Below are 12,800 nucleotides of genomic sequence, written 5' to 3'. Positions count from 1 at the left end.
TTTTTTGCTGCTAAGAATATAATTTTATGAACAATTAAATAAATAAGTATACCAGAGAGTCGGTTCTAACCCAAAAAATATATCAAGTATATTATTACAGTAGACTAAAAACAGTTGCATGCATTCCTCATTTATTGATTGTTCAGGCTAGTTATTCAAAGGTCCCTTTTGTTATTTAATTTTAAAACTAAAATGCTTGATTGTATTTCAAAGCATGAATGTATCTTGTGCTGTGTGATGGCATGAAGGAATTAATGACTGAATGACTGATACAGTAGCCTATATAAGTATTGAAATATAGGCCTAAGTAAGTTACGTTATCAAGACTAAACAGGATGAGCTCTTAGGCCTACAGCTCGATGGTGGTTATACAAGGCTGCTATACTAAGCCTACTAATGATAACAACATGACTTATTATTATAATGATCGTAATAATAACAATAAGAAGGAGATCCCGATAAAGGAGGCTATATGAGCCAGAGCTGTGTGTATATTATGTGTGACCAACAGGTGCTGTTAGTTTACACTATCATTTTTCTGCCTGTTTGGAACAGTGTAAACACCAAATCAATAAGTAATACCAGTCTGTTCTAATGATACAAATATTAAAAACAGCCAGATCTGTGAAATTGTTTATCCGACATTTTGCTGTTGCATGAGGCTTGGTGCTCATGGAATCAGTAGACTATTAATCAAACACTCAAACAGGCAACAGCAGCAGGATGTCTTATTTCTGTAGATATATATGGATGATTTATAAAGCCAGACACATTTAACAGTTAGGCTATTGATTATAGACCTAAGTTGGGGTTTGCTCTCTTCTCAATTTTCGTAGACAATTAGGCTAAGCCCTTAATCGCACGGGACTTGTATTACTATAGAACGTTGGTTATGTCATTATTACCCCAGAATGTCTGTTATTCCAGAGGACGATTCGGACGGGATTTGTTTTTTTTCCAAACTGCCCCCTGTAATTCTTAATTTTTCCCCAATAAATTCACAGTTATGACGGAAGCCCGGAGGTTTTTTATTCTAGGCGTGAAGATATTTCAACATGTCCAGGTGATAGGGCCCCACTGATAACTCCAGCTTGGTTCCCAAGTTTCTAAACCATACCATCTTTGGTATCATGTCGCCATAATATTTGAATTGAGGAAGTGTGATCATAATCATTAGGATATTTTAGTGATCCACAGTAGACGTCCAAAATGCCCCCAGCCTTCAGATGTGCGCTTGAGATGCGTTTTAAGGCTATGGATGCATAAATGAACTTATCATTTCCAACCATTTAGGTCAGTTGTATGCTGCTTTGCGATATCTATTTACAGCAAGGGTTACATTAAATAGGCGCAATATTTTTTACTGATGCATTTGGCAATATTAAATTCATACGCACAAAACATATGAACAAAAGCATTCACTGGGAAAGTTGGTAGATGTAGGCCCTTCATATAAAATTATGGGCAGCATTCATTCAATTTATCGAATCAGTTATTGTTTTCTTGATCAAACCGTGAGCAACACATGTCAAACTCAGACATTTCTCTGAAAACACGGTGATGTCGAGTTGCACGGGACTAGTACTATCAGAGGACCTTGGAGTTCGCCAAAAAACTGGTTATTCTGTTTGGAATTATTACTCTCCTGCCATGTACAAATTACTGACATGGCAGATTGGGACGGCACTAAAATTACAATTACAGATGTGGTGTTTTGTGCTTGTGCACATAATGACATTACCCGACTGGGCTGTTTCCTCATGTCTCCTGCTGGTGCCTCCGCCACATTATTCTCCATCCCAATATGCTGCTTCATTTAGCACCAAAGAAATGTATACATTTACATTTTACATTTTAGTCATTTAGCAGACGCCCTTATCCAGAGCGACTTACAGTAGTGAATGCATACATTTCATTTCGTTTCATACATTATTTTTCTGTGCTGGCCCCCCGTGGGAATCGAACCCACAACCCTGGTGTTGCAAACACCATGCTCTACCAACTGAGCTACAGGGAAGGCTAGTATAAAAGTGACTGCTCGACTAAAGAAATCTTGGTCGACCAAACAATCGACCAGTTGACTAAATGGGGTCAGCCCAACACCAAGCAGTTTATCCTCCTCAACATGTTCAATTTCTACATTACTCAATACAATATTTAGTTGAGATTCAGGGTTTAGTGAATGATTTTCCCCAAATACAATGCTTTTCGTTTTTGAAATATTTAGGACTAACTTATTTCTCGCCACCCATTCTGGAACTGACTGCAGCTCTTTGTTAAGTGTTGCAGTGATTTCACTGCTGTGGTAGCTGACATGTATAGTGTTGAGCCAGTGGCAGGTCATTAGTAAAGATTGAAAAAAGTAAAGGGTCTAGACAGCTGCCCTGGGGAATGCTTAACTCTACCTGGGTTATGTTGCAGAGGCTTCCATTAAAGGACAACCTCTGTGTTCTGTTAGACATGTAACTCTCCATCCACAATATAGCAGGGATGTAAAGCCATAACACACAACTTTCAGCATATTATGATCTAGAATGTCAAAACCTGCATTGAAGTCTAACAAAACAGCCCCGACTTTTTATGATCAATTTCTCTCAGCCAATCATCAGTCATTTGTGTAAGTGCCGTACATGTTGAATGCTCTTCGCTATGAACGTGTTGAATATCTGTTGTTAATTAGTTTACTGTGAATCAAATCAAATCAAGCTTTATTTATATAGCACGTTTCAGACATGAATGTAACATAATGCACTTCACAGGAAAAAAACTATGAAAATAAAAACTACACAACAAACATGAGAATAAAAAAAAACAAAATAATAACAATAAAAACTGAAAAACTACAAAAGCTCCGAAGGAAAAGCAAAGCTAAAGCTAAGCTAGGTGTGTTAAGCTAGGTGTGTTTTAAGATCTCTTTTAAATATGTTCACAGTTTCGGCCCTCAGGCTCTCTGGCAGGCTATTCCAGAGGCTGGGGGCATAGTAACTACAGGCTGCCTCTCCATGCCTCTTGGTCCTAGGCTATGGGAGAGTTAAAAGGCCAGTACCAGAGGACCTGAGGGACCTACTGGGTACATATCTCAAAAGCATGTCTGATATGTTTTGGGGTGCACAATCATGGGTTGATTTAAAATCCAATAGAATAATCTTAAAATGTATTCTAAATGTCACAGGCAGCCAGTGCAGAGACTTTAAAACCGGTGTAATGTGTGCTTTCCGTCTGGTCTTGGTCAGTACCTGTGCTGCAGCAATCTGTTTGTTTTGCAGTTGACCAATGGCTTTCTTGGGTAGACCAAGAAAGCCATGTAATAAAAGCATGGATGAGTCTCTCTGTATCAGCCTGAGATATACACGGCTGCACTTTGGCAATGTTCCTAAGGTGGTAAAAAGTAATTTTTGTCACATTCCTAATGTGTGATTTGAAATTGAGTTCAGAATCTAAAATGACACCTAGGTTTTTTGCCTGGTGTTTTATCTTCATTGCCCATGATTTAAAATGTGCAGCCAGATTCTCTGTGCTTTGGCTCCAATAATAAATAGCATTGTATGATGCTACAAGCTTGGAACAGCTGCATTTGGGGAGTTTCTCCCATTCTTCTCTGCAGATCCTCTCAAGCTCTGTCAGATTGGATGGGGAGTGTCGCTGCTTAGCTATTTTCAGGTTTCTCTAGAGATGTTTTTTTGGGGTTCAGTTCTGGGCTCTGGCTGGTTTTCATCAAGGATCTCTCTGTACTTTGCTCCGTTCATCTTTCCCTCGATCCTGACTAGTCTCCCAGTCCCTGCCACTGAAAAACATCCCCACAGCATGATGCTGCCACCACCATGCTTCACCGTAGGGATAGTGCCAGGTTTCCTCCAGATGTGACGCTTGGCATTCAGGCCAAAGAGTTCAATCTTGGTTTCGTCAGACCAGAGAATCTTGTTTCTCATGGTCTGTGAGTCCTTTAGGTGCCTTTTGGCAAACTCCAATTGGGCTGTCATGTTCCTTTTACTAAGGAGTGGCTTCCGTCTGGCCACGCTACCATAAAGGCCTGATTGGTGGAGTGCTGCAGAAATGGTTGTCCTTTTAGAAGGTTCTCCCACCTCCACAGAGGAACTCTGGAGCTTTGTCAGACTGACCACCGGGTTCTTGGTCACCTCCTTGACCAAGGCCCTTCTCCCTGATTGCTCAGTTTGACCGGGCGGCCAGCTCTAGGAAGAGTCTTGGTGGTTCCAAACTTCTTCCACTTAAGAATGATGGAGGCCACTGTGTTCTTGGGGACCTTCAATGCTGCAGAAATGTTTTGGTACCCTTCCCCAGATCTGTGCCTCGACACAATCCTGTCTCAGAGCTCTACAGACAATTCCTTCGACATCATGGCTTGGTTTTTGCTCTGACATGCACTGTCAACTGTGCGACCTTATCTAGACAGGTGTTTGCCTTTCCAAAAAGTAATGGGGTCTGAATACTTTCCGAATGCACTGTATATAATCTTTTTTAGTGAAGGGTTCTTTAATCTCATCCAAATAACCAAAAGGTTCTATATAGAACCCCAAATACCCTTTTGTACAGACCCAGAGGAAACACCAAGCTAGAGGTGAGTCAAATAGTTAGGCTAGTTAGTTATGACCGCTGTTCACTACACACCCAGAGGGCACACCAAGCCAAGGGACCCACTGCCCAATCTCCCCTTATAGCACCTTCACATGTTGCAGCACAAGCTGGAGGAGAGTGTCCCAAATGCGTCCCAAATGGCACCCTATTCCATATGTAGTGCATAGGGCTATGGTCAAAAGTAGTGCCACATGTAGGGAATAGGGTGCCTTTTGGGACAGAGTCATAGTACTGTGTACAGACCCCAAGGACAGAACAAGCTGGAGGTGAGTTAGTTAGTCCTACTGTACACTACAGACCCCAAGGACACGTAGGGAGAGTTATTAAAGTGGCTATGCATAGATAATAACAGAGAGTAGCAGCAGTGTAAAAGGGGGTGGGGGCAATGCACGTAGTCTGGGGTAGCTATTTGCTTAGCTGTTCAGGAGTCTTATGGCTTGGGGGTAGAAGCTGTTTAGGAGCCTCTTGGACCTAGACTTGGCGCTTCGGTACCGCTTGCCATGCGGTAGCAGAGAGACCAGTCTATGATTAGGGTGGCTGGATTCTTTCACAAATTTTAGGGCCTTACTCTGACACCGACTGGTTTAGAGGTCCTGGGTGGCAGGAAGCTTGGCCCCGGTGATGTACTGGGCTGTACGCACTACCCTCTGTAGTGTCTTGCGGTCGGAGGTCGAGCAGTTGCCATACTAGGCAGTGAAGCAACCCGTCAGGATGCTCTCGATGGTGCAGCTGTAGAACCTTTTGAGGATCTGAGGACCCATGCCAATTCTTTTCAGTTTCCTGAGGGGGAATAGGTTTTGTTGTGCCCTCTTCACATCTGTCTTGGTGTGCTTGGACCATGTTAGTTTGTTGATGATGTGGACGCCAAGGAACTTGAAGCTCTCAACCTGCTCCACTACAGCCTCGTCGATGAGAATGGGGGCGTGCTCGGTCCTCCTTTTTCTATAGTCCACAATCATCTATTTTGTCTTGATCACGTTGAGGGAGAGGTTGTTGTCCTGGCACCACATGGCCAGGTCTCTGACCTCCTCCCTATAGACTGTCTCGTCATTGTCAGTGATCAGGCCTACCACTGCTGTGTCATCGGCAAACTTAATGATGGTGTTGGAGTCGTGCCTGGCCGTGCAGTCATGAGTGAACAGGGAGTACAGGAGGGGACTGAGCATGCACCCCTGAGGGGCCCCCGTGTTGAGGATCAGTGTGGCGGATGTGTTGTTACCTACCCTTACCACCTGGGGGCGGCCCGTCTGGAAGTCCAGGATCCAGTTGCAGAGGGAGGTGTTTAGTCCCAGGGTCCTTAGCTTATTGATGAGCTTTGAGGGCACTATTGTGTTGAACGCTGAGCTGTAGTCAATGAATAGCATTCTCACATAGGTGTTCCTTTTGTTCAGGTGTAAAAGGGCAGTGTGGAGTGCAATAGATATTACATAATCTATGGATCTGTTGGGGCGGTAAAGCAAATTGGAGTTGGTCTAGGGTTTCTGGGATAATGGTGTTGATGTGAGCCATGACCAGTCTTTCAAAGCACTTCATAGCTATAGACGTGAGTGCTAAGGGTTGGTAGTAATTTAGGCACATTACCTTAGTGTTCTTGGGCACAGGGACTATGGTAGTCTACTTGAAACATGTTGGTATTACAGACTCGGACAGGGAGAGGTTGTAAATGTCAGTGAAGACACATTGCCAGTTGGTCAGTGCATGCTCGGAGTACACATCCTGGTAATCCGTCTGGCCCTGCGGCCTTGAGAATATTGACCTGTTTAAAGGTCTTACTTACATCGGCTGAGGAAAGCGTGATCACACATTCGTCGGGAACAGCTGATGCTCTCATGCATGTTTCAGTGTTACTTGCGTCAAAGCTTCCCTTTGTAGTCTGTAATAGTTTGCAAGCCCTGCCACATCTGACGAGCATCGGAGCCGGTGTAGTACGATTTCAATCTTAGTCCTGTATTGACCCTTTGCCTGTTTGCTGGTTCGTCGGAGGGCATAGCGGGATTTCTTATAAGCTTCCGGGTTAGAGTCCCGCTCCTTGAAAGCGGCAGTTCTCAAGGAGCTGTTCGGTGCGGATGTTGCCTGTATTCCATGGCTTCTGGTTGGGGTATGTACGTACAGTCACTGTAGGGATGACGTCCTCGATGCACTTATTAATGAGAATGGCCTTGCAGTGACTGATGTGGTGTACTCTTCAATGCCATCGCAAGAATCCCAGAATATATTCCAGTCTGTGCTAGCAAAACAGTCCTGTAGCTCAATGGGGTCTAAACTGGCTAGTTCCACGACTTGGGGCCTCAGCGGGGTCTACACTGACTAGTTACACGACTTGGGGCCTCAACGGGGTCTACACTGACTAGTTACATGACTTGGAGCCTCAACGGGGTCTACACTGACTAGTTACACGACTTGGGGCCTCAACGGGGCCTACACTGACTAGTTACACGACTTGGGGCCTCAACGGGGTCTACACTGACTAGTTACACGACTTGGGGCCTCAGCGGGGTCTACACTGACTAGTTCCACGACTTGGGGCCTCAGTGGGGTCTACACTGACTATTTCCACGACTTTGGGCCTCAGCAGGGACTACACTGACTAGTTCTACAATTTGGGGCCTCAGCGATGTCCATACTGACTAGTTACACGATTTGGGGCCTCAGCGGGATCTACATTAACTGGTTAAACCGACTTGTGCCTCAGCGGGGTTTACACTAACTAGTTACAGCGACTTGGGCCTCCCCACCTACACCTCCCTCCCCCTGGTTCCCAAACTCGTTATGGGGGACTCCTCTCCCCCCTTGACGGAGCTGTATCTACTCTAGCGTCACTCTGGCGTCTTCTCCTGCTCACATGCCGATGACTTCCAGATTGATGGATTATCCACTCGCGGAGGAAGGGTGTGAAATCTCATTAGATTTAGCCGAGTGTCGCAACAATAACAACCTTTCAGATTAGAAAATGAGACTTTCAGCCAAGGGGAAAGCAATTACCCATCATCCTCGGGGCTTCTTCGCTGCTGTTGTTCCCTTTGCTTGTTTACCGATAAAGTAGTGCTCCCTGATTTTAATTACATTTATTATGCATCTAAGCATGTGTGGAATACAATTCTGTGACTTTTTTTCCTCCACTTTTTAAACGAAGAAGTTAGTTGACAGAAGACAGTGGAAGCTCTTTGAATAAATGCTACTTAAGCGAACTAGAGAGCCGAAGCTGAAGAAACTAAAATAATTAGGATTAGCCACTAAAATAATCAAACGAAATCCCACACAGCTCTGAGCTGCTGGCATTTGGATTTCAGTTCGGTTTCCACGATAAAACAACTTTGATTTGTTTTCTGGCAGGTGGTTCACTCCACACACCAAAGCTGCGCTCCACAAAAGGGCTTTCTCTTCTAAGAATTTCTTGGTATTTTTTTTGTATTCTTGTATTGTAACAATGCTTTTAATTGTGTGTTTATGACAGAAACTCCCAACTGAGCTGAACCTGCAGGAGCTGGTGGAGTACAGAAACAAGCTGAAGAACCAACAAGCAATGGTGAGTGCAGGAGATGAGATGAGCAGCATCGGGACAGTCACTCACATACTTGAATTATGGTGATAATAGCTATGCCATTTTATTGTATCAGTGCACTTTGAAGGCAAACACAACATCTTCTGTGTTCAAAACAAGCAATTCAATAGTTAAATACATTGTTTCTATGTAATGTAGGCCTAACAAAACTACATTTATAATCACCAATTTAATATTTAATATAATTTCTGTTGTCACAGTTGTCGAAAGGAGGACCAAAGTGCAGCGTGTGTGTCGTTCCACATTTTATTTACACTGTGAAACTATGCAATACATATAAATAAACTGAATAACAAAAACAACAAACCGTGACGCAGCGTTAGCATACACGTACTCAAAAACAATCTCCCACAAACCCAGGTGGAAAAAAAACCCTACTTAAGTATGATCTACAATTAGAGACAACGAGGACCAGCTGTCTCTAATTGGAGATCATCCCAAACAAAACCCAACATAGAAATACAAAACTAGAACCTGACAACATAGAAAACTAAACTAGAAAACCCCCGTCACGCCCTGACCTACTCAACCATAGAAAATAACAGCTTTCTAAGGTCAGGACGTGACATCTGTGAAGCCTAAACTTATTGCTTCAGCCTGGGCATGGTAATGTACGTACAGTCGACTCCTGTTAATTGCATATTGGAGAAGTGCAAACTCCTTTTAAGTGCATTGAATTTCACCAATCCCAGGTGGATGTTGGCATGTTATATTCAGAAAGACGGCTTTAAAACTCTAGTTAGTGTATTGTATCCAGTAGTGTATCAGCTGCAGGCCCAGTGAGTTATTATACTGAACCAAAATATAAATGCAACATGCAACAATTTCAAAGATTTTACTTAGTTACAGTTCATATAAGGAAATCAGGCAATTGAAATTGTCACGTCCTGACCAGTAAGGGGTAATTTTGTTATTGTAGTATGGTCAGGACGTGGCAGGGGTGTGTTTGATTTATGTGTCTTGGGCTTTTGGGTAATGTTTCTATGTATAGCTGTGTAGCCTTACAGGACTGTTTTCGTCGTTGTTTGTTATTTTTGTTAAGTGTTCACGTTTATCTAAATAATAATTAAGACCACACAAATGACTCAAGAGAGAGGCAGAGATCATCAACCTCCTCCTCCTGCGCTGCTGGCTTTTGCAGATTCTGCCATTACGCTCCCGAAGTTGCCAGTAATAGGCTACACCATTTCTACAGATCTGCGTGCCAGTTAGGATTTTCATATGCACATTTTCGTGGAACAGTTTCATTTATTTTATAATAAAGTCTTCATAACTCAAAATCATTGTCATGCGATTCATGAAAATTAAATCTAAATGAAATTCTACAAATCTGAAACTAACTTCTATTTCCATTGCCAGGTATGTAAAAATAGCCTACATGAATCCAACAAATAAAAACACTGCAGCCTGCAGGTAGAAAATATCCTGATAAAAATAAATTACATTTGCTATGCACTGCCTCTGCAAAGAACTTGAAACATTGTATCAACTTGGTCCAGCCAAGTTGCTGTTTGAGTTGAAGAAAAATTACTTTGAGAAGCTCCACAACTCATTAGTGGTGGTGAGTTAAGGCAATCAGAAATACTATCGGATCCCTAATGGGCACATTTATAGGCCTACATTTGTGCACAGGCCAGGTAGCCTAGGCCTACTTCAATGCGTAAACAGGTGCGCGTCCTTACTCAAGATTGACAGGAGCTTTCCGAACAAAACACAATGAATAAATTGGAATGAAATAAACAAACTTGTTTCTCACAAGTGTAGCCTAGGTTGTGCTCTCTGCAAACAACGTGTCCACACCGACAAGGAGAACTGTAATGATAATATATTGATTGCATTAACAGAAATTACGGTAACCAAACGAACATTGTAGATTAGAATGGTAATTAAAGGTAAATGTTCTACTGGTGATACTGATGTGCCATCCTCTCGGCCTCCACAATGGGTTAGTCCACTGACAGGCGTCAATCAAGACATTGCATAATTCATTTTATTTTTTTGCAACTGTCAGACAAAACAATTGTGTCGACCAACAACCAATGGACCAGTCAGTCGATCAGTCCTACTGGGAATACAGATATTCATCGGTTGGTCAAAGATACCTTAAAAAGAAAGTAGGAGTGTGGATCAGAAAGCCAGTCAGTATCTGGTGTGACCACCATTTGCCTCATGCAGCGTGACACATTTCCTCCTAGAGTTGATCAGGTTGTTGATTGTAGCCTGTGGAAGGTTGTCCCCTCTTCAATTGTCCCCTCTTCAACCTGCATGCATTTTGCGTACCAACTACACATTTCTCTGTCAATGTACACAGGTACGAGATCCAAGTCATAGGTACGCAGAAATGAATAGGGCCTTATTTAAAAAAAAAAGTTTTATAAAAAATAAATCCACTGAGTAAATCTAACATCCCGATTCTCAAGCTGTGTCACGTAAGTCGTAGGAAGGAGACCAAGGCGCAGCGTGCGTATCGTTCCACTTATTTTATTATAATGTGAAACTATGCAATACATACAATAAACAAAAACAACCAACCGTGACGAAGAGGTGCAACATGCACTAACTCAAAATAATCTCCCACAAACAAAGGTGTGGAAAAACAACTACTTAAATATGATCCCCAATTAGAGACAAAGATGACCAGCTGCCTCTAATTGGGGATAATCCAAAACCCCCAACATAGAAAAGCAGAAACTAGAACCAAAACACATAGAAAAATGTAACTAGAATAACCCCCCCCAGTCACGTCCTGACCTACTCTACCATAGAAAATAAGAGCTCTCTATGGTCAGGAGGTGACAAGCTGCAACACACAGACATGTACGGAGTTGTGTCAACGGACATGTATTCATCTCCATCATTATTCAACGTAGCTGCCCGGTGTCTGGCCGTCCTCCTGTTTGTTGTGATGCTGAGTTTGCCGACCGTCAGCTGTACGTAAACGCATGGACAAATCCCTTTTCGACGCTGTGTTGTGGACAGGTAAACACTAATTATTTCAAGCTAACCTTAGCGAACTTAAGATGGACATTCAGTGAGCTCTAAAGTGCCAGCAATTCACTCGCATTTGCTAGTGTGAGATTAAATTCAAATACGAAAAATTACTGGTCGCATTTGTGCGAGAGTGATATACATTTAATTCTGTGTCCCATTAGTTGTATTTTCCACGTAACATTACGAGGATTACGCAACTTGAGACTGTAACTGTAATTATAATCCATGTCACAAAAAGAATTACAAAAGTATAATCAAATGTAAATATAAACATCTTGGCATTAAATGGAGTCGGGAGTTTAGAAGACTGAGCGATGAAGAATGACAGTGTCAGGTATTAGCTATAGAGGCAATGCTTCTAAAATGCCTTTGCACAAGATTTGCGAGTTGAATCGCCAATTTGCCGCACGCGTCTGGTACTCTAAAAAGTTGGACAGGGTTGGCAGGTCTGTCAATGACTGTGCAAAGTTTCTGGATATTGGCGGAAACTGGAACACGCTGTCATGCACATCAGAACATCCCGAACATGCTCAATGAGTGACATGTCTGGTGAGTATGTAGGCCATGGAAGAACTGGGACATTTTCAGCTTCTAAGAATTGTGCACAGATCCTTGCATCATGGTGCAGTGCATTATCATTCTGAAACATGAGGTGATGGCGGCAGATGAATGGCACGACAATGGGCCCTAGGATCTCGTCACGGTATCTCTGTGCATTGAAATTGCCATCGATAAAATGGAATTGTGTTCGTTGTCCGTAGCTTATGCCTCCCCATATCATAACCCCATCGCCACCATGGGGCACTCTGTACACAACGTTGACATCAACATTGGGGCCGGTTGGACGTACTGCCAAATTCTCAAAAACGATGTTGGAGGCGGCTTATGGTAGAGAACTGAACATTTAAAATCTCTGACAACAGCTCTGGTGGACATTCCTGCAGTCAGCATGCCAATTGCACGCTCCCTCAAAACTTGAGACATATGTGGCATTGTGTTGTGTGACAAAATTGCACATTTTAGAGTGGCCTTTCATTGTCCCCAGCACAAGGTGCACCCGTGTAATGATCATGCTGTTTAATCAATTTCTTGATATGCCACACCCGTCAGGTGGATGGATTATCTTGGCAAAGGAGAAATGCTCCACGAACAAGGATGTAAACACATTTCTACACAATATTTTAGAGAAATACGCATTTTGTGCAGATAGAACATTTCTGGGATCTTTTATTTAATCTCTTGAAACATGGGAGCATATTTTTGTTCAGTGTTGATAAAAAGGGCATCATCATTATAGCAGAGGTTCTCTGAAGGTCATTCAGGCCTGGAGGACAGAGAGCTAGCCAGCACAGGCACTATTTTTAGAATCATTTTCGAAATTACAGTATTTTAGAAATCCCTCACTCCTCCACTCTTCCTGCATCCTCCTTCCTTCCCTGCCTCTCTGTGCCCTCTTTTTTTTCAACTGCCCTCCCTTTCCTATTTCTTCCTCTCCAAGTGTCCTTCCTACCTCCTTTTCTTCCCTCCCTCACTCCCTCCATGGTGTCTGAAGAGGCAAGCTGAAGAGGTGAACTGCAGAGCTGTCTATTCAGCGAGTGAGGCAGGGCCAAATCCATTATTAATGGTGGTGACGGGATGAGAGCTAAGAGACCCC

At 42.9% G+C, this 12,800-nt stretch overlaps 1 pseudogene; it reads left to right on the top strand.

Moving 5' to 3' along the window:
- Positions 1-12,800, top strand: part of LOC115174021 (syndetin-like) — a 274,337-nt pseudogene that overhangs the window by 10,540 nt on the left and 250,997 nt on the right.

Source organism: Salmo trutta, chromosome 34, assembly GCF_901001165.1.
Source record: "Salmo trutta chromosome 34, fSalTru1.1, whole genome shotgun sequence".
NCBI lineage: Eukaryota > Metazoa > Chordata > Actinopteri > Salmoniformes > Salmonidae > Salmo > Salmo trutta.
The sequence above is the reverse complement of the archived record's forward strand: the minus strand, read 5'-3'. Positions and strand labels throughout refer to the sequence as shown.